This window comes from Haliotis rufescens, unplaced genomic scaffold (assembly GCF_023055435.1).
Source record: "Haliotis rufescens isolate VD_foot unplaced genomic scaffold, xgHalRufe1.0.p SCAF_39, whole genome shotgun sequence".
NCBI lineage: Eukaryota > Metazoa > Mollusca > Gastropoda > Lepetellida > Haliotidae > Haliotis > Haliotis rufescens.
This window is the reverse complement of record NW_025964101.1, coordinates 1,433,193-1,453,146: the sequence shown is the minus strand read 5'-3', so window position 1 is coordinate 1,453,146 and position 19,954 is coordinate 1,433,193.

The window sequence follows — 19,954 nt, the reverse complement described above, 5'->3', positions numbered from 1 at the left end:
AAGCTTGATAATGCAATGATTGGGACACATGTGTAAATGTGTCAGATATTGCACATGTAGATTCCCTGACTTTAATGCAGCTAGAGACAGGTGTATCAGTCATCGGACGTTAAAAGACGCTAACGTTTGTAGATTTTCTTCTTTATTCAATATAAGCAAGCAATCCGAGACACACGAGGGTCCACAAGCACTTGCACCTGCATAAAAGAAGATACGAAGGAAGCGATGGGAAAATTAATACTAACAGAAAAAGTGAAATGCAAGTATCACAAAAGTCTTTTATGGTTTCAAAGCTAATGGGGAGATCTATATTTGACATCACTATCTCGTTCATACACGCCTTTTCTCGATATGTCTAATAAGTCACACCCATCACCTTAAAAACCTGTGAAGATGAAAAGATACCTCAAGACATATATACAGGCCGTGGTCATTTATCTGCTATGTTTTGCAAACGTTGCACACATGTATTGAAAATCAATCTATGTGACTGACAACTTGTGTTCCATGAATCGAATTTAAATCAATATTGTATTATATTCCCTGAAACAGTTTTAGCGCTCTCTCGTGAATATTTTAAAATCGTGACAAAACTGGGCTCGTACCGGCGCATCACAATGCCACTTGTTAATATAGTCGTCTTGTGTAAAGAAACATCGGCATTTTTCTCACTGTTGCCACAGAGACATGCCAACTGGTTATCGATCCAGGTACTTTAGGACAAAGCTAGGAGACTAATCATGCTGTTTCATATGTAATAAAAGACTCTCCACAAAACTGTATGACACTGACGATGACTTTATCAGTACTATCATCTTTTGACTTCACTCTGAAATGTGAAGACATGTCCATTCCCCTTTTGTACTGGATTCCAAAGCTCCATAAAATCCGCACAAAGGGAGATATATTGCTGGGTCCAGGAAATGAACCTCCATATCTGTCTAAAAGATTATCGATAGTCCTAAATACATCGATAATCCTAAGGATATTCTTTAAACACTCAGAAAATATGTGAGACAAGCGGATATTGTTAAAGTTTTACTCTAAAAAAGAATCAAGTTTAATTCTGTCAAAACATTGGATTTGTGAACTTTGCACCCTGCTTTCCCACATGACAAAGGTAAGGGATCACAGATATAGTTACATATTTATCTTCAGAGGCGCCTGATAATTTGTCAAAGTTGAAAGCACCATTTCATCTGAAGTTTACAGAGAACAAATATGTGTAATGCTTGACTTCCTCATTGATAACATATATGTACAATTTGTGGGTAAGCATTCAGGCCAGACGTAGGCATCCCCCTGGGCACCAATTGTGCTCCCCTACTTGTAGATCTGTTTCATTATGCATATGTAACGGAATGTCTACTCGTATTGGCAAGATCTAATCAAGGAAGTTTATCTTAAGCTTCAGGTATTTTGATGATCTGATACCGTTCAATGGTCAAATAGCAAAATTCCCTTCCATGGATTTACCCACCTGAACTCGAAATAAAAGAGACCAGTGAAACCGCCTCATTAGTTTCATATTTAGATCCATGCATTAAGATTCAGAGTGACAAAAATCTCCCCACAAGACTGTATGACAGGATGAAGGATGACTTCAACTTTACAAAAGTCAACTTCCCTTAATGTAGAGCAATATTCCAGCAGCTCTGTTCTGTGATGTCTACGTTTCACAGTTTTTTATGAACACTCGACCATGGTGTTTCTACCAAATTTTAAAGAGCGCAATAGGACCCCTTGCTCATAGTTGTTTCATAAAGGTTACAACATTCAAAGCGTCAGTAAAGCCTTTAAAACGTTAAATGGTTGACACGTGGAGGACATTTCCAAATTTGACAAATGACAGTATCAAAAAGGATGTCCCATGCAATTCCCTTTTTTTATTTGTACGATATGCCCCGTGTTTTCCCCGTGAACACATGACATGCCTTTGCATGTGTTAGTGACTGGTGCCACCTATTGGGCAGGATACGCTCACGTTTTTTGTAAATACCTGGTATAATCACTATTTGATAGAGATTCAAAAACACATTCTCAAGATATAGGGAGACATAGTGTTTCTTGGCTTGGAATGGGCTGCTAAACAATAGTATGAGGGGACTTCTGTTTCCTTGAGAAGAGGTGGATGATGCCTCTTGGCTAGGATGGCACATTTTGGACTATGGTAGGCTTGTGCTTCCAGAGTGGGAAGTGACTCGCTTATTCTGAACAAGAGCAGTATAGTGATTCTAGGCTTGGAAAAAGGATGTGTATTTTGGACAAGAGGTTGATGATGTTGCTCGGCTAGAATCGGAAGCCTGACGTGCCTGTATTGTCACAAGAGGTGTATTGCACATCCAGACAAGAGGGTACTGGATGCATTCCACAGAGAGGGAGAGAGAGAGAGAGTGTGTGTGTGTGTGTGTGTGTGTGTGTGTGTGTGTGTGCGTGTGCGTGTGTGTGCGTGTGTGTGTGATAAGGGCTGGTATCTCCCAGGCAAAAGGGCCTGTCTCCTAGGCATGAGGAAATTGCTGTCTTCTGGTTTTACATGGATACCATGTCATCGTTTCTGAAAGGTGTGGCCCGGGAAATATTGAAAATTGGTTCTAGTGTATTGCTAAAGTAGTACGTATCAAAACATTTCCTTCTTTATTTTCATTTCGAATTCTGAACCGAAAGTGTTTTAACGTTAATGAAACGTTCATGTACTTGGTTCAAACGTTTAGTTGATGAAATACTGTCTGTTATGTACATATCGCCAAACACATAAAGATCACAATGTTTTAAACCTTTTTGTGAAAATGCAATCGTTTTTTCTGTTTCCATGACATGAATTTAAACCTCCATCAGGGAATATTACCCGATATGTATCAAAGTCTGTGGAAAGAAATACAAAATTACTTAGGGATATTGCATTTAGTGGATGTAGGTTTCTTGATCTGAAAAACCCGCACTTTATCCCTTTCAGGAAATGTCAAGATACACCATCAGCTGTACTTCAGTTAAGGCTTTGATCTGTACGTTCAATTTTCACAAATATTTAAACTGTCCTCATTGTGAACTATTACATTGGATGTAAACTGTGCAGAGATGCATGACATGTTGATAACTATTCGCTTGTCTGTCAGACATAGTTTTTTACCACTAAGTTCAAACAAACGTTACGTCCTTCTATAATGAAAATGCATTATGAACGAACGGGAAATGTCTTTTATTCTGATGTAAATTCATCAAAACGTTAAGACGTCAGTGGTGTACATATTTATCAGGAATGTGTTCCAGAGTCAAGATGTAGTGACCATGGCGTGTTGGCAGGTCTGTCTATCCATTTCTCTCAGCACCGTATGAACACGCCAAAATGTGTGACCATTTCAAATAGGAATTCTTCATAATAGGTAAAATACAAAATTCGTAATTGTTTAGAGCCCAAACGTTTATGAGGAAACATAAATGTATTTAAAAAAAACAACGCCCACATTTCCAATACCGTATATGATATGTACACTCCTCATTAGTTTATGGCGGAAATTGTTTTTGGTGGCATTTTCGCCATTTTTTGCGATACCTCAACTGTAGGATACGGTAATTAGGCAAACTCGTTAACTCCACAACATTATGCATTGATTCCGCAAGCTTATCTAGTTATTTCAGCAAAACGTGCAACAGCATTTCCGCTACTTTTTGGAGGAAGTACTGTTGGACGTATCGGAAAGTGCACCGCGATAAACAGGAACCTACATGTTTTCGTTTGTTTCGTTTCTTTGTTTTTTAACGCCGCACTATTACAGATATATAACGGTTGTCTGTAAATAATCGAGTCTGGACCAGACAATCCAGTTATTCACATCAAGAGCATCGATCCACGCAATTGGGATACGATGACATGCATCAACCAGTCAGCAAGCCAGACCACCCGATCCCGTTGGTCGCCTCTTACGACAAGCATAGTCGCCTTTTACGGCAAGCATGGGTTGCTGAAGACCTATTCTACCCCAGATTTTCACGGTATATGTAGTTATGAGCAGCAATGTACACGATAATGTGCTAACACTCCAAACTTAAAGAGGTCACGAACCTATTGCTGTGGTTAATTTCATGGGAGAAATATACCTTCTCGGAAATGTTTGAAGCATGTTTCATGTGATCTTACATTGATCAGAGTTGGCCTGTCTGCTGACCTCTAAAGAGGATCTTGTTATTATGGGACGCGGGTAGGCCAGTGCAGAGTTGCGCTCTTTAGGTGTGACCGAAACCTATGATAGGGGATCGAATCCCGGTTCTCCCTGATTATATTCCCAGGTTTATCAGCATGCACCAAAGTTGTATACATCTAGAACCTGCATTATTTCGGGAATTTACCATACATCAAGCTGGCACGCCGTGATACATCTAAAATACTGCTCAAAGCTGGGGTATTGAAACTAACACACTCACTCGCTGACTTGTTGTTTGCGTGTTATCGTGCACTGGTGGCGTGGAGCGTCGTTAAGCTTACAAGCACTGCATTGTCAGGTCCATTCAATCTCCAATATTTTCACATATAAAAAAGTTTCAAAAGAATAAACAATTATTAAAGATATATGTCACAACGGAGTTAACATTACCCCTACAGAAATCCAAGACAGTTGTTACCAGACACGCCATCCATAACCCATTTTACTGGGTTCCACTGATACCAGGCTTAGAAAACATTTCGAATTTCAAATCTACAAACCTGAAGAAAACAACAGAAAGCAGTGTTGCTTATATGGAAACAGAAGGTCCAGAATTGCTACAAGGATCAAAGTGATGGTTTCAGCGGGGATCAGACGAGCGTGGAGACAATGTTTATTCTCCCTTTTTTAAATGCTGTATGGCTTTTCTCTTTCAGTGTTTGTTGAATCCGTCAGGTTTCTGTAAGAACTGAGACTATTGAAAAGGGGATTTTGGACACATTTTATGCGGATAGAGGATTACTGATACTATTTTTTAATTGAATAGAGTTTAAAAAAATTGAATTACATGCGAATAAATGAAAAAGCTGAGGAAGACAATTCGATTTGAGATGTTAAGAATGCGTCCTTCTAGCCACGCGGTACAACGTCCCGGAAAGTGAGATGAAGATTTGTGTAAACAGTTTGATGTAATGCTGTGATTGATGGGATAATAAAACTGCGGTGCTTTCGTTTGTGTTCTTTTAACTGAAGAAGTATTTTTCGTAAAGATATATTATACCTAGCCTGGGTTTACATTAATTAATGTCATATGTTAAAATGACAATATTTTTCAAAAGAGACATACGAAATAAAAGCCGAGGACATGTCGCATTATTTGAGTGAGTGAGTTTAGTTATCACGTGTCAGCTTCATTTGAGAGGAAAACCTGAATTGATGCAGGTCTCAGACGTTAACAACTTTACAAGCCGATATTCGTAATAAGGGTGGCGAACCCACGATTAATTTTGGCATTCTCAAAGGACTCAACTCTCCACAGTGAATAGAGGCACCATAAGACCACCCATGTCCCCTGGTATTCCTCCAAGTAGTAGTGGCAGCATTAATGTTCAAATACAACATTGCATGCAGTGCTTACACATATATCAGACAGAGGTATAATTCCAAAGGATGTATATTAATTGAGCAAACGTGCGACAGCTGATCGATCAATCACACATGTCCTCTTTATAGCAGATCGGTATTTGTCCCCAGTGGTGTCTGCGTCAGTAAGTGAGGAGGATTTAAGCCTGTTTCAAAAGAATTCCAGTTGTACCAAGGCATGCTCTTAAAGTGACAGGTGGAAGACGTTTACAACCTAGGCAACCAACAGGCACGGCTATAATGCTGGCAACCAATAACCAGAATCTGGGATTCGAACCCGAAGCGAAGGACGTAAACTCTGAACAGTGTCCTGTCATACTAGGTGTCTGGACGTATAGATGTTTGAGATGCTACCATAGCCTAAAAAAGTGCCGTTCTGTTAGAATCTAGAAAAACAGAAACCAATATCGGTTGACATGTAAGAAAATAGACGAAGGTGTCGTGTGAACTTCTCTTGAATACATATTAAGAAGCACACATTGTTATGGCTTAGCGTCTCTAATATTGGCGACCATCTCTGAAAACATGATATGAAAAAGTATCTCACTCAATTAGGGTAGATGTTTGTACTGTAACAACCGTAGTTTGTTGTTAAACTCTACTAATTATCTCTATCTCACTGCACTGTCCTAAAACGTGAGAAAGTGACCCCTGGTCGTTGTAAGGATCAACTCTTTTTATTGTGAAATCCCTGGAGTGTCTGGCTTAGCGATCCCCATGATGCTTTATGTTATAGAGATCACTGGATTCTGTCTGCTCCCCTTTCTCATTTGACTGCTTGGATATAAACTAGGACACACATTGTTCTCATCTGTCAAATCTTCATGAACTGATTTGCTCGCAGCGACACAAACCGAATACAAATGGCGAGAAACAAATGTATATGCGTACATAAAGCAATATTCACTGCCGTGATGAAGTCAAAACATGAGACATGATATTGCATTGTATTGAAATTATACGAAGTTTATACAAGTTTCCTGTTGACAGTTGTTCTAATATAAACTTTTTGTCTACACACAAAACGTTTGTTAAAGTGTTGTTGACATGTTACTGTTCTCTCAGTGTTTGAAGATGGTTCTGCTTTTATGCAGGGTACGTAAGTAGGTACCCACACTCAAAGCTTAAAAGTGCAGGCTGAGGATTTTGTAAAGACAATTTGAAAAACAAATACTGTTTGATTCCGACCTTTCCCTTTCCTTCAATAGACATGCCCAAAGTGCGGCTTCGTTCACAACAGTGGTGTTCAAGACAGTTGAAAAACTAAAATGATGTCTAGTTAACTTATTGAAATACTCTATCATACAGAAAACTTTTCAAAATGGTGATAATTAACGAAGGGGGAATTTAAACACTTCTTTATATGCAAGACTCAGTTACAGTTAATGGATTCTCTCCAATCCCTTTTTCTTCTGAACTTCAAGGATATGGATCATTAAAAGTTCAATGATATGGATCATTAAAAATTCAATGAAAAAATAAACACATATTAAGAAATTTACGCATCAATACATGACCATTTAGTACGATTGTCATAACCTTGGCGAAGACTTCTGTACTATACTCATTATCTTAGTCTCTTGATAAAACTGTTTAGAATGATTGACTATTATTACTACTAAGAAGTGTATTTGTTGTCCACGTGATGTTAATATCTAAAGAGTACGACAATGTTTAATAGTTGTAACAATGCGGCTATGTGACAAACGCAAGCACACAAATTGAGTTCATTTACACCTATAAAACACAGTAGGGAACATGATAAGGGTATGCTTGTAATAACATTCGCAGTATAATTGCCATCAGTGTTTAGCACCATGCAGCATCCAATAACATATAACTGGACATTGAGATTAAAGACTTCGAATGGACTCTCGAATGGCCACATCATCAGGTTTCTTCAGAGAGATGTTAGAAGCATCAGGTTACCACCAAGCTTGATAATGCAATGATTGGGACACATGTGTAAATGTGTCAGATATTGCACATGTAGATTCCCTGACTTTAATGCAGCTAGAGACAGGTGTATCAGTCATCTGAAGTTAAAAGACGCTAACGTTTGTAGATTTTCTTCTTTATTCAATATAAGCAAGCAATCAGACACACGAGGGTCCACAAGCACCTGCACCTGCATAAAAGAAGATACGAAGGAAGCGATGGGAAAATCAATACTTACAGAAAAAGTGAAATGCAAGTACCACAAAAGTCTTTTATGGTTTCAAAACTAATGTGGAGATCTATATTTGACATCACTATCTCGTTCATACACGCCTTTTCTCGATATGTCTAATAAGTCACACCCATCACCTTAAAAACCTGTGAAGATGAAAAGATACCTCAAGACATTTATACAGGCCGTGGTCATTTATCTGCTATGTTTTGCAAACGTAGCACACATGTATTGAAAATCAATCTATGTGACTGACAACTTGTGTTCCATGAATCGAATTTAAATCAACATTGTATTATATTCCCTGAAACAGTTTTAGCACTCTCTCGTGAATATTTTAAAATCGTGACAAAACTGGGCTCGTACCGGCGCATCACAATGCCACTTGTTAAAATAGTCGTCTTGTGTAAAGAAACATCGGCATTTTTCTCACTGTTGCCACAGAGACATGCCAACTGGTTATCGATCAAGGTACTTTTGGACAAAGCTAGGAGACTAATCATCCTGTTTCATATGTAATAAAAGACTCTCCACAAAACTGTATGACACTGGCGATGACTTTATCAGTACTATCATCTTTTGACTTCACTCTGAAATCTGAAGACATGTCCATTCCCCTTTTGTACTGGATTCCAAAGCTCCATAAAATCCGCACAAAGGGAGATATATTGCTGGGTCCAGCAAATGAAACACCATATCTGTCTAAAAGATTATTGATAGTCCTAAATACAATCAAAGAAGGATATTCTTTATACACTCAGGAAATATGTGAGACAAGCGGATATAGTTAAAGTTTTACCACAGGGACCACAGATATAGTTACATATTTATCTTCAGAGGCACCGGATAATTTGTCAAAGTTGAAAGCAAATATCATCTGAAGTTTACTGAGAACAAAAATATGTGTAATGCTTGACTTCCTCATTGATAACATCTATGTACAATTTGTGGGTAGGCATTCAGACCAGAAGTTGGCCACCCCCTGGGCACCAATTGTGCTCCCCTACTTGTAGATCTGTTTCTTTATGCATATGTATCGGAATGTCTGCTCGTATTGGCAAAATCAAATCAAGGCAGTTGATCTTAAGCTTCAGGTATTTTGATGATCTGATACCGTTCAATGGTCAAATAGCAAAATTCCCTTCCATGGATTTACCCACCTGAACTCGAAATAAAAGAGACCAGTGAAACCGCCTCATTAGTTTCATATTTAGATCCATGCGTAAAGATTCAGAGTGGCAAAAATCTCCCCACAAGACTGTATGACAGGATGAAGGATGACTTCAACTTTACAAAAGTCAACTTCCCTTAATGTAGAGCAATATTCCAGCAGCTCCAGTCTTTGATGTCTACGTTTCACAGTTTTTTTAAGTACACTCGATCATGGTGTTTCTACCAAGATTTTAAAGGGCGCAATAGGACCCCTTGCTCATAGTTGCTTCATAAAGGTTACAACATTCAAAGCGTCAGTAAAGCCTTCAAAACGTTAAACGGTGGACACGTGGAGGACATTTCCAAATTTGACAAATGACAGTGACAAAAATGATGTCCCATGCAATTTCCTATTTTGATTTGTACGATATGCCCCCGTGTTTTCCCGTGAACACTTGACATGCCTTTGCATGTGTTAGTGGCTGGTGCCACCTATTGGGCAGGATACGCTCACGTTTTTTGCAAGTACCTTGTATAAGCACTCTTTGATAAAGATTAATGATATAGGGAGACATAGTGTTTCTTGGCTTGGAATGGGCTGCTAAACAATAGATGTATACGGGGACTTCTGTTTCTTCCTTGAGAAGAGGTGGATGATGCCTCTTGGCTAGGATGGCACATTTTGGACTATGGTAGGCTTGTGCTTCCAGAGTGGGAAGTGGCTCGCTTATTCTGAACAAGAGCAGTATAGTGATTCTAAGCTTGGAAAAGGGATGTGTATTTTTGGACAAGAGGTTGATGATGTTGCTTGGCTAGAATCGGAAGCCCGACGTGCTTGTATTGTCACAAGATGTGTATTGCACATCCAGACAAGAGGGTACTGGCCAGGGAAATATTGAACATTATTTCTAGTGTATTGCTAAAGTAGTACGCATCAAAACATTTCCTTCTTTGGCTCCGAAAGTACAGTAATTAAACGTTCAGGTACTTGGTTCAAACGTTTAATTGATACAATACTGTCTTTTTTTTAAACCTTTTTGTGAAAATGCAATCTTTTTTCTGTTTCCAGGCAATGAATTTAAACCTCCATCAGGGAATATTACCCGATATGTATCAAAGTCTGTGGAAAGAAATACAAAACTACTTAGGGACATTGCATTTAGTGGATGTAGGTTTCTTGATCTGAAAAAAACCCGCACTTTATCCCTTTCAGGAAATGTCAAGATACACCATCAGCTGTACTTCAGTTAAGGTTTTGATCTGTACGTTCAATTTTCTCAAATATTTAAACTGTCCTCATTTTGAACTATTACATTTGATGTAAACTGTGCAGAGATGCATGACATGTTGATAACTATTCGCTTGTCTGACAGACTGATAGTTTTTTACCACTAAGTTCAAACAAACGTTACGTCCTTCTATAATGAAAATGCATTATGAACGAACGAAGAAATGTCTTTTATTCTGATGTAAATTCATCAAAACGTTAAGACGTCAGTGGTGTACATATTTATCAGGAATGTTACGATCATTTGTGTTCCAGTGTCAAGATTTAGTGACTATGGTGTGTAGGCTGGTCTGTCTATCCATTTTTCTCTGCACCGTATGAACACGCCAAAATGTGTGACCATTTCAAATAGGAATTCTTCATAGAAGGTAAATACAAAATTCATAATTGTTTACGTTTATGAGGAAACATTAATGTATTTCAAACAAACAACGCCCACATTTCCAATAGATCCCGTATATGGTATGTACACTCCTCATTAGTTCGTGGCGGAAATTGTTTTCGGTGGCATTTTCGCCATTTTTTGCGATACCTCAACTGTAGGATACGGTAATTAGGCAAACTCGTTAATTCCACAACATTATGCATTGATTCCGCAAGCTTATCAAGTTATTTCAGCAAAACGTGCAACAGCATTTCGGCTACTTTTTGGAGGAAGTACGGTTGGACGTATCGGGAAGTGCACCGCGATAAACAGGAACGTACATGTTTTCGTTTGTTTCGTTTCTTTGTTTTTTTTAACGCCACACTCAGCAATAATACAGCTATATAACGGCGGTCTGTAAATAATCGAGTCTGGACCAGACAATCCAGTTATTCACATCAAGAGCATCGATCCACGCAATTGGGATACGACGACATGCAACAACTAAGTCAGTGAGCCAGACCACCCGATCCCGTTAGTCGCCTTTTACGACACAGCACAGTCGCCTTTTAAGGCAAGCATGGGTTGCTGAAGACCTATTCTACCCCAGATCTTCACGGTACATGTAGTTATGAGCAGCAGTGTACACGATAATGTGCTAACACTCCAAACTTAAAGAGGTCACGAACCTATTGCTGTGGTTAATTTCATGGGAGAAATATACCTTCTCGGAAATGTTTGAAGCATGTTTCATGTGATCTAACATTGATCAGAGTTGGTCTATCTGCTGACCTCTAAAGAGGATCTTGTTATTATGGGACGCGGGTAGGCCAGTGCAGAGTTGCGCTCTTTAGGTGTGACCGAAACCTATGATAGGGGATCGAATCCCGGTCCTCCCTGATTATATTCCAAGGTTTGTCAGCATGCACCAAAGTTGTATACATCTAGAACCTGCATTATTTCGGGAATTTACCCCGCATCAAGCTGGCACGCCGTGATACAACTCAAATACTGCTCAAAGCTGGGGTATTGAAACTAACACACTCAGTCGCTGACTTGGTTGTTTGCGTGTTATCGTGCACTGGTGGCGTGGAGCGTCGTTAAGCTTACAAGCACTGCATTGCCGGGTCCATGCAATCTCCAATATTTTCACATATAAAAAAGTTTCAAAAGAATAAACAATTATTAAAGATATATGTCACAACGGAGTTAACATTACCCCTACAGAAATCCCAGACAGTTGTTACCAGACACGCCATCCATAACCCATTTTACTGGGTTCCACTGATACCAGGCTTTGAAAACATTTCGAATTTCAAATCTACAAACCTGAAGAAAATAACAGAAAGCAGTGTTGCTTATATGGAAACAGAAGGTCCAGAATTGCCCCAAGGATCAAAGAGATGGTTTCAGCGGGGATCAGACGAGCGTGGAGACAATGTTTATTCTCCCTTTTTTAAATGCTGTATGGCTTTTCTCTTTCAGTGTTTGTTGAATCCCAACAGGTTTCTGTAAGAACTGAGACTATTGAAAAGGGGATTTTGGACACATTTGATACGGATGGAGGATTACTGATACTATTTTTAATTGAATAGAGTTTTAAAAAATTGAATTACATGCGAATAAATGAAAAAGCTGAGGAAGACAATTTGATTTGAGATGTTAAGAATGCGTCCTTCTAGCCACGCGGTACAACGTCCCGGAAAGTGAGATGAAGATTTGTGTAAACAGTTTGATGTAATGCTGTGATTGATGGGATAATAAAACTGCGGTGCTTTCGTTTGTGTTCTTTTAACTGAAGAAGTATTTTTCGTAAAGATATATTATACCTAGCCTGGGTTTACATTATTTAATGTCATATGTTAAAATGACAATATTTTTCAAAAGAGACATTCGAAATAAAAGCCGAGGACATGTCGCATTATTTGAGTGAGTGAGTTTAGTTATCACGTGTCAGCTTCATTTGAGAGGAAAACCTGAATTGATGCAGGTCTCAGACGTTAACCACTTTACAAGCCGATATTCATAATAAGGGTGGCGAACCCACGATCAATTTTGGCATTCTCAAAGGACTCAACTCTCGACAGTGAATAGAGGCACCATAAGACCACCCATGTCCCCTGGTATTCCTCCAAGTAGTAGTGGCAGCATTAATGTTCAAATACAACATTGCATGCAGTGCTTACACATATATCAGACAGAGGTATAATTCCAAAGGATGTATATTAATTGAGCAAACGTGCGACAACTGATCGATCAATCACACATGTCCTCTTTATAGCAGATCGGTATTTGTCCCCAGTGGTGTCTGCATCAGTACGTGAGGAGGATTTAAGCCCGTTTCAAAAGAATTCCAGTTGTACCAAGGCATGCTCTTAAAGTGACAGGTGGAAGACGTTTACAACATTGGCAACCAACATGCACGGCTATAATGCTGGCAACCAATAACAAGAATCTGGGATTCGAACCCGAAGCGAAGGACGTAAACTCTGAACAGTGTCCTGTCATACTAGGTGTCTGGACATATAGATGTTTGAGATGCTACAATAGCCTAAAAAAGTGCCGTTCTGTTAGAATCTAGAAAAACAGAAAGCAATATCTGTTGACATGTAAGAAATAAGACGAAGGTGTCGTGTGAACTTCTCTTGAATACATATTAAGAAGCACACATTGCTATGGCTTAGCGTCTGTACTATTGGCGACCATCTCTGAAAACATGATATGAAAAAGTATCTCACTCAATTAGGCTAGATGTTTGTACTGTAACAACCGTAGTTTGTTGTTAAACTCTACTAATTATCTCTATCTCACTGCACTGTCCTAAAACGTGAGAAAGTGACCCCTGGTCGTTGTAAGGATCAACTCTTTTTATTGTGAAATCCCTGGAGTGTCTGGCTTAGCGATCCCCATGATGCTCTATGTTATAGAGATCACTGGATTCTGTCTGCTCCCCTTTCTCATTTGACTGCTTGGATATAAACTAGGACACACATAGTTCTCATCTGTCAAATCTTCATGAACTGATTTGCTCGCAGCGACACAAACCGAATACAAATAGCGAGAAACAAATGTATATGCGTACATAAAGCAATATTCACTGCCGTGATGAAGTCAAAACATCAGACATGATATTACATTTTATTGAAATTATACGAGAAGTTTATACAAGTTTCCTGTTGACAGTTGTTCTAATATAAACTTTTTGTCAACACACAAAACGTTTGTTAAAGTGTTGTTGACATGTTACTGTTACTCAGTGTTTGAAGATGATTCTGCTTTTATGCAGGGTAAGTAGGTACCCACACTCAAAGCTTAAAAGTGCAGACTGAGGATTTTGTAAAGACAGTTTGAAAAACAAATACTGTTTGATTCCGACCTTTCCCTTTCCTTCAATAGACATACCCAAAGTGCGGCTTCTTACACAACAGTGGTGTTCAAGACAGTTAAAAAACTAAAATGATGTCTAGTTAACTTATTGAAATACTCTATCATACAGAAAACTTTTCAAAACGGTGATAATTAACGAAGGGGGAAATTAAACACTTCTTTATATGCAAGACTCAGTTACAGTTAATGGATTCTCTCCAATCCCTTTTTCATTAAAAGTTCGATGATATGGATCATTAAAAATTCAATGAAAAAATAAACACATATTAAGAAATTTACGCATCAATACATGACCATTTAGTACGATTGTCATAACCTTGGAGAAGACTTCTGTACTTTACTCATTATCTTAGTCTCTTCATAAAACTGTTTATAATGATTGACTATTATTACTATTAAAAAGTGTATTTGTTGTCCACGTGATGTTAATTGTTAATATCTAAAGAATACGACAATGTTTAATAGTTGTAACAATGCGGCTATGTGACAAACGCAAGCACACATATTGAGTTCATTTACACCTATAAATCACAGTAGGGAACATGATAAGGGTATGCTTGTAATAACATTCGCAGTATAATTGCCATCAGTATTTAGCACCATGCAGCATCCAATAACATATAACTGGACATTGAGATTAAAGACTTCGAATGGACTCTCGAATGGTCACATCATCAGGTTTCTTCAGAGAGATGTTAGAAGCATCAGGTTACCACCAAGCTTGATAATGCAATGATTGGGACACATGTGTAAATGTGTCAGATATTGCACATGTAGATTCCCTGACTTTAATGCAGCTAGAGACAGGTGTATCAGTCATCTGAAGTTAAAAGACGCTAACGTTTGTAGATTTTCTTCTTTATTCAATATAAGCAAGCAATCAGACACACGAGGGTCCACAAGCACCTGCACCTGCATAAAAGAAGATACGAAGGAAGCGATGGGAAAATCAATACTAACAGAAAAAGTGAAATGCAAGTACCACAAAAGTCTTTTATGGTTTCAAAACTAATGTGGAGATCTATATTTGACATCATTATCTCGTTCATACACGCCTTTTCTCCATATGTCTAATAAGTCACACCCATCACCTTAAAAACCTGTGAAGATGAAAAGATACCTCAAGACATTTATACAGGCCGTGGTCATTTATCTGCTATGTTTTGCAAACGTAACACACATGTATTGAAAATCAATCTATGTGACTGACAACTTGTGTTCCATGAATCGAATTTAAATCAATATTGTATTATATTCCCTGAAACAGTTTTAGCGCTCTCTCGTGAATATTTTAAAATCGTGACAAAACTGGGGTCGTACCGGCGCATCACAATGCCACTTGTTAAAATGGTCGTCTTGTGTAAAGAAACATCGGCATTTTTCTCACTGTTGCCACAGAGACATGCCAACTGGTTATCGATCAAGGTACTTTTGGACAAAGCTAGGAGACTAATCATCCTGTTTCATATGTAATAAAAGACTCTCCACAAAACTGTATGACACTGGCGATGACCTTATCAGTACTATCATCTTTTGACTTCACTCTGAAATCTGAAGACATGTCCATTCCTCTTTTGTACTGGATTCCAAAGCTCCATAAAATCCGCACAAAGGGAGATATATTGCTGGGTCAAGCAAATGAAACACCACATCTGTCTAAAAGATTATCGACTGTCCTAAATACAATCAAAGAAGGATATTTTTTATACACTCAGAAAATATGTGAGAAAAGCGGATATATTTAAAGTTTTACTCTCAAAAAGAATCAAGTTTAATTCTGTCAAAACATTGGATTTGTGAATTTTACACCCTGCTATCCCACATGCTAAAGGTAAGGGATCACAGATATAGTTACATATTTATCTTCAGAGGCTCCGGATGATTTTTCAAAGTTGAAAGCAAATATCATCTGAAGTTTACTGAGAACAAAAATATGTGTAATGCTTGACTTCTATGTACAATTTGTGGGTAGGCATTCAGGCAAGAAGTTGGCCACCCCCTGGGCACCAATTGTGCTCCCCTACTTGTAGATCTGTTTCTTTATGCATATGTATCGGAATGTCTGCTCGTATTGGCAAAATCAAATCAAGGCAGTTTATCTTAAGCTTCAGGTATTTTGATGATCTGATACCGTTCTATGGTCAAATAGCTAAATTCCCTTCCATGGATTTACCCACCTGAACTCGAAATAAAAGAGACCAGTGAAACCGCCTCATTAGTTTCATATTTAGATCCATGCATAAAGATTCAGAGTGACAAAAATCTCCCCACAAGACTGTATGACAGGATGAAGGATGACTTCAACTTTACAAAAGTCAACTTCCCTTAATGTAGAGCAATATTCCAGCAACTCCGGTCTTTGATGTCTACGTTTCACAGTTTTTTTAAGTACACTCGATCATGGTGTTTCTACCAAGATTTTAAAGGGCGCAATAGGACCCCTTGCTCATAGTTGTTTCATAAAGGTTACAACATTCAAAGCGTCAGTAAAGCCTTCAAAACGTTAAATGGTTGACACGTGGAGGACATTTCCAAATTTAACAAATGACAGTGACAAAAATGATGTCCCATGCAATTTCCTTTTTTGATTTGTACGATATGCCCCGTGTTTTCCCCGTGAACACTTGACATGCCTTTGCATGTGTTAGTGACTGGTGCCACCTATTGGGCAGGATACGCTCACGTTTTTTGTAAATTCCTGGTATAATCACTATTTGATAGAGATTCAAAAACACATTCTCGTGATATAGGGAGACATAGTGTTTCTTGGCTTGGAATGGGCTGCTAAACAATAGATGTATGAGGGGAACTTCTGTTTCCTTGAGAAGAGGTGGATGATGCCTCTTGGCTAGGATGGCACATTTTGATTATGGTAGGCTTGTGCTTCCAGAGTGGGAAGTGACTCGCTTATTCTGAACAAGAGCAGTATAGTGATTCTAGGCTTGGAAAAAGGCTGTGGATTTTGGACAAGAGGTTGATGATGTTGCTCGGCTAGAATCGGAAGCCTGTATTGTCACAAGAGGTGTGTTGCACATCCAGACAAGAGGGTACTGGATACATTCCACAGAGAGAGAGAGAGAGAGAGAGAGAGAGTGTGTGCGTGTGTGTGTGTGTGTGTGTGTGTGTGTGTGTGTGTGTGTGTGTGTGTGTGTGTGTGTGTGTGTGTGTGTGTGTGTGTGTGTGTGTGTGTGTGTGTGTGTGTGTGTGTGTGTGATAAGGGCTGGTATCTCCCAGGCAATAGGGCCTGTCTCCTAGGCATGAGGAAATTGCTGTCTTCTGGTTTCTCATGGATACCATGTCATCGTTTCTGAAAGGTTTGGCCCGGGTAATATTAAAAAACATTGGTTCTAGTGTATTGCTGAAGTAGTATGCATCAAAACATTTCCTTCTTTTGTTTCATTTCGAATTCTGAACCGAAAGTGTTTTAACGTTAATGAAACGTTCATGTGCTTGGTTCAAACGTTTAATTGATACAATACTGTCTTTTATATACATATCGTCAAACACATAAAGATCACAATGTTTTAAACCTTTTTGTGAAAATGCAATCTTTTTTCTGTTTCAAGGCAATGAATTTAAACCTCCATCAGGGAATATTACCCGATATATATCAAAGTCTGTGGAAAGAAATACAAGACTACTTAGGGATATTGCATTTAGTGGATATAGGTTTCTTGATCTGAAAAAACCCGCACTTTATCCCTTTCAGGAAATGTCAAGATACACCATCAGCTGTACTTCAGTTAAGGTTTTGATCTGTACGTTCAATTTTCTCAAATATTTAAACTGTCCTCATTTTGAATTATTACATTGGATGGAAACTGTGCTGAGATGCATGACATGTTGATAACTCTTCGCTTGTCTGTCAGACATAGTTTTTTACCATTAAGTTCAAACAAACGTTACGTCCTTCTATAATGAAAATGCATTATGAACGAACGGGAAATGTCTTTTATTCTGATGTAAATTCATCAAAACGTTAAGACGTCAGTGGTGTACATATTTATCAGGAATGTTACGATCATTTGTGTTTCCAGTGTCAAGATTTAGTGATTATGGTGTGTAGGCTGGTCTGTCTATCCATTTTTCTCAGCACCGTATGAAAACGCCAAAATGTGTGACCATTTCAAATAGGAATTCTTCATAATAGGTAAATACAAAAGTCCTAGTTGTTTAGAGCCCAAATGTTTTTGAGGAAACATTAATGTATTTCAAACAAACAACGCCCACATTTCCAATAGATACCGTATATGATATGTACACTCCTCATTAGTTCGTGGCGGAAATTGTTTTCGGTGGCATTTTCGCCACTTTTTGCGATACCTCAACTGTAGGATACGGTAATTAGGCAAACTCGTTAATTCCACAACATTATGCATTGATTATGCATTGATTCCGCAAGCTTATCAAGGTATTTCAGCAAAACGTGCAACAGCATTTCGGCTACTTTTTGGAGGAAGTACGGTTGGACGTATCGGGAAGTACACCGCGATAAACAGGAACGTACATGTTTTCGTTTGTTTCGTTTCTTGTTTTTTAACGCCGCACTCAGCAATATTACAGATATATGACGGCGGTCTGTAAATAATCGAGTCTGGACCAGACAATCCAGTTATTCACATCAAGAGCATCGATCCACGCAATTGGGATACGATAACATGCATCAACCAAGTCAGCAAGCCAGACCACCCGATCCCGTTGGTCGCCTCTTACGACAAGCATAGTCGCCTTTTAAGGCAAGCATGGGTTGCTGAAGACCTATTCTACCCCAGATCTTCACGGTACATGTAGTTATGAGCAGCAGTGTACACGATAATGTGCTAACACTCCAAACTTAAAGAGGTCACGAACCTATTGCTGTGGTTAATTTCATGGGAGAAATATACATGTACCTTCTCGGAAATATTTGAAGCATGTTTCATGTGATCTAACATTAATCAGAGTTGGTCTGTCTGCTGACCTCTAAAGAGGATCGGGTTATTATAGGACGCGGGTAGGCCAGTGCAGAGTTGCGCTCTTTAGGTGTGACCGAAACCTATAATAGTGGATCGAATCCCGGTTCTCCCTGATTATATTCGTAGATTTGTCAGCATGCACCAGAGTGGTAAACATCTAGAACCTGCATTGTTTCGGGAACTTACCCCACATCAAGCTGGCACGCCGTGTTACAACTCAAATACTGCTCAAAGCTGGGGTATTGAAACTAACACACTCAGTCGCTGACTTGGTTGTTTGCGTGTTATCGTGCACTGGTGGCGTGGAGCGTTGTTAAGCTTACAAGCACTGCATTGCCGGGTCCATGCAATCTCCAGTATTTTCACATATAAAAAAGTTTCAAAAGAATTATTAAAATTATTAAATTATTAAAGATATATGTCACAATGGAGTTAACATTACCCCTACAGAAATCCCAGACAGTTGTTACCAGACACGCCTATCCATAACCCATTTTACTGGGTTCCACTGATACCAGGCTTTGAAAACATTTCGAAATTTCAAATCTACCAAACTGAAGAAAACAACAGAAAGCAGTGTTGCTTATATGGAAACAGGAGGTCCAGAATTGCTACAAGGATCAAAGTGATGGTTTCGGCGGGGATCAGACGAGCGTGGAGACAATGTTTATTCTCCCTTTTTTAAATGCTGTATGGCTTTTCTCTTTCAGTGTTTGTTGAATCCATCAGGTTTCTGTAAGAACTGAGACTATTGAAAAGGGGATTTTGGACACATTTGATACGGATGGAGGATTACTGATACTATTTTTTAATTTAATAGAGTTTTAAAAAATTGAATTACATGCGAATAAATGAAAAAGCTGAGGAAGACAATTTGATTTGAGATGTTAAGAATGCGTCCTTCTAGCCACGCGGTACAACGTCCCGGAAAGTGAGATGAAGATTTGTGTAAACAGTTTGATGTAATGCTGTGATTGAAGGGATAATAAAACTGCGGTGCTTTCGTTTGTGTTCTTTTTAACTGAGGAAGTGTTTTTCGTAAAGATATATTATACCTAGCCTTGGTTTACATTATTT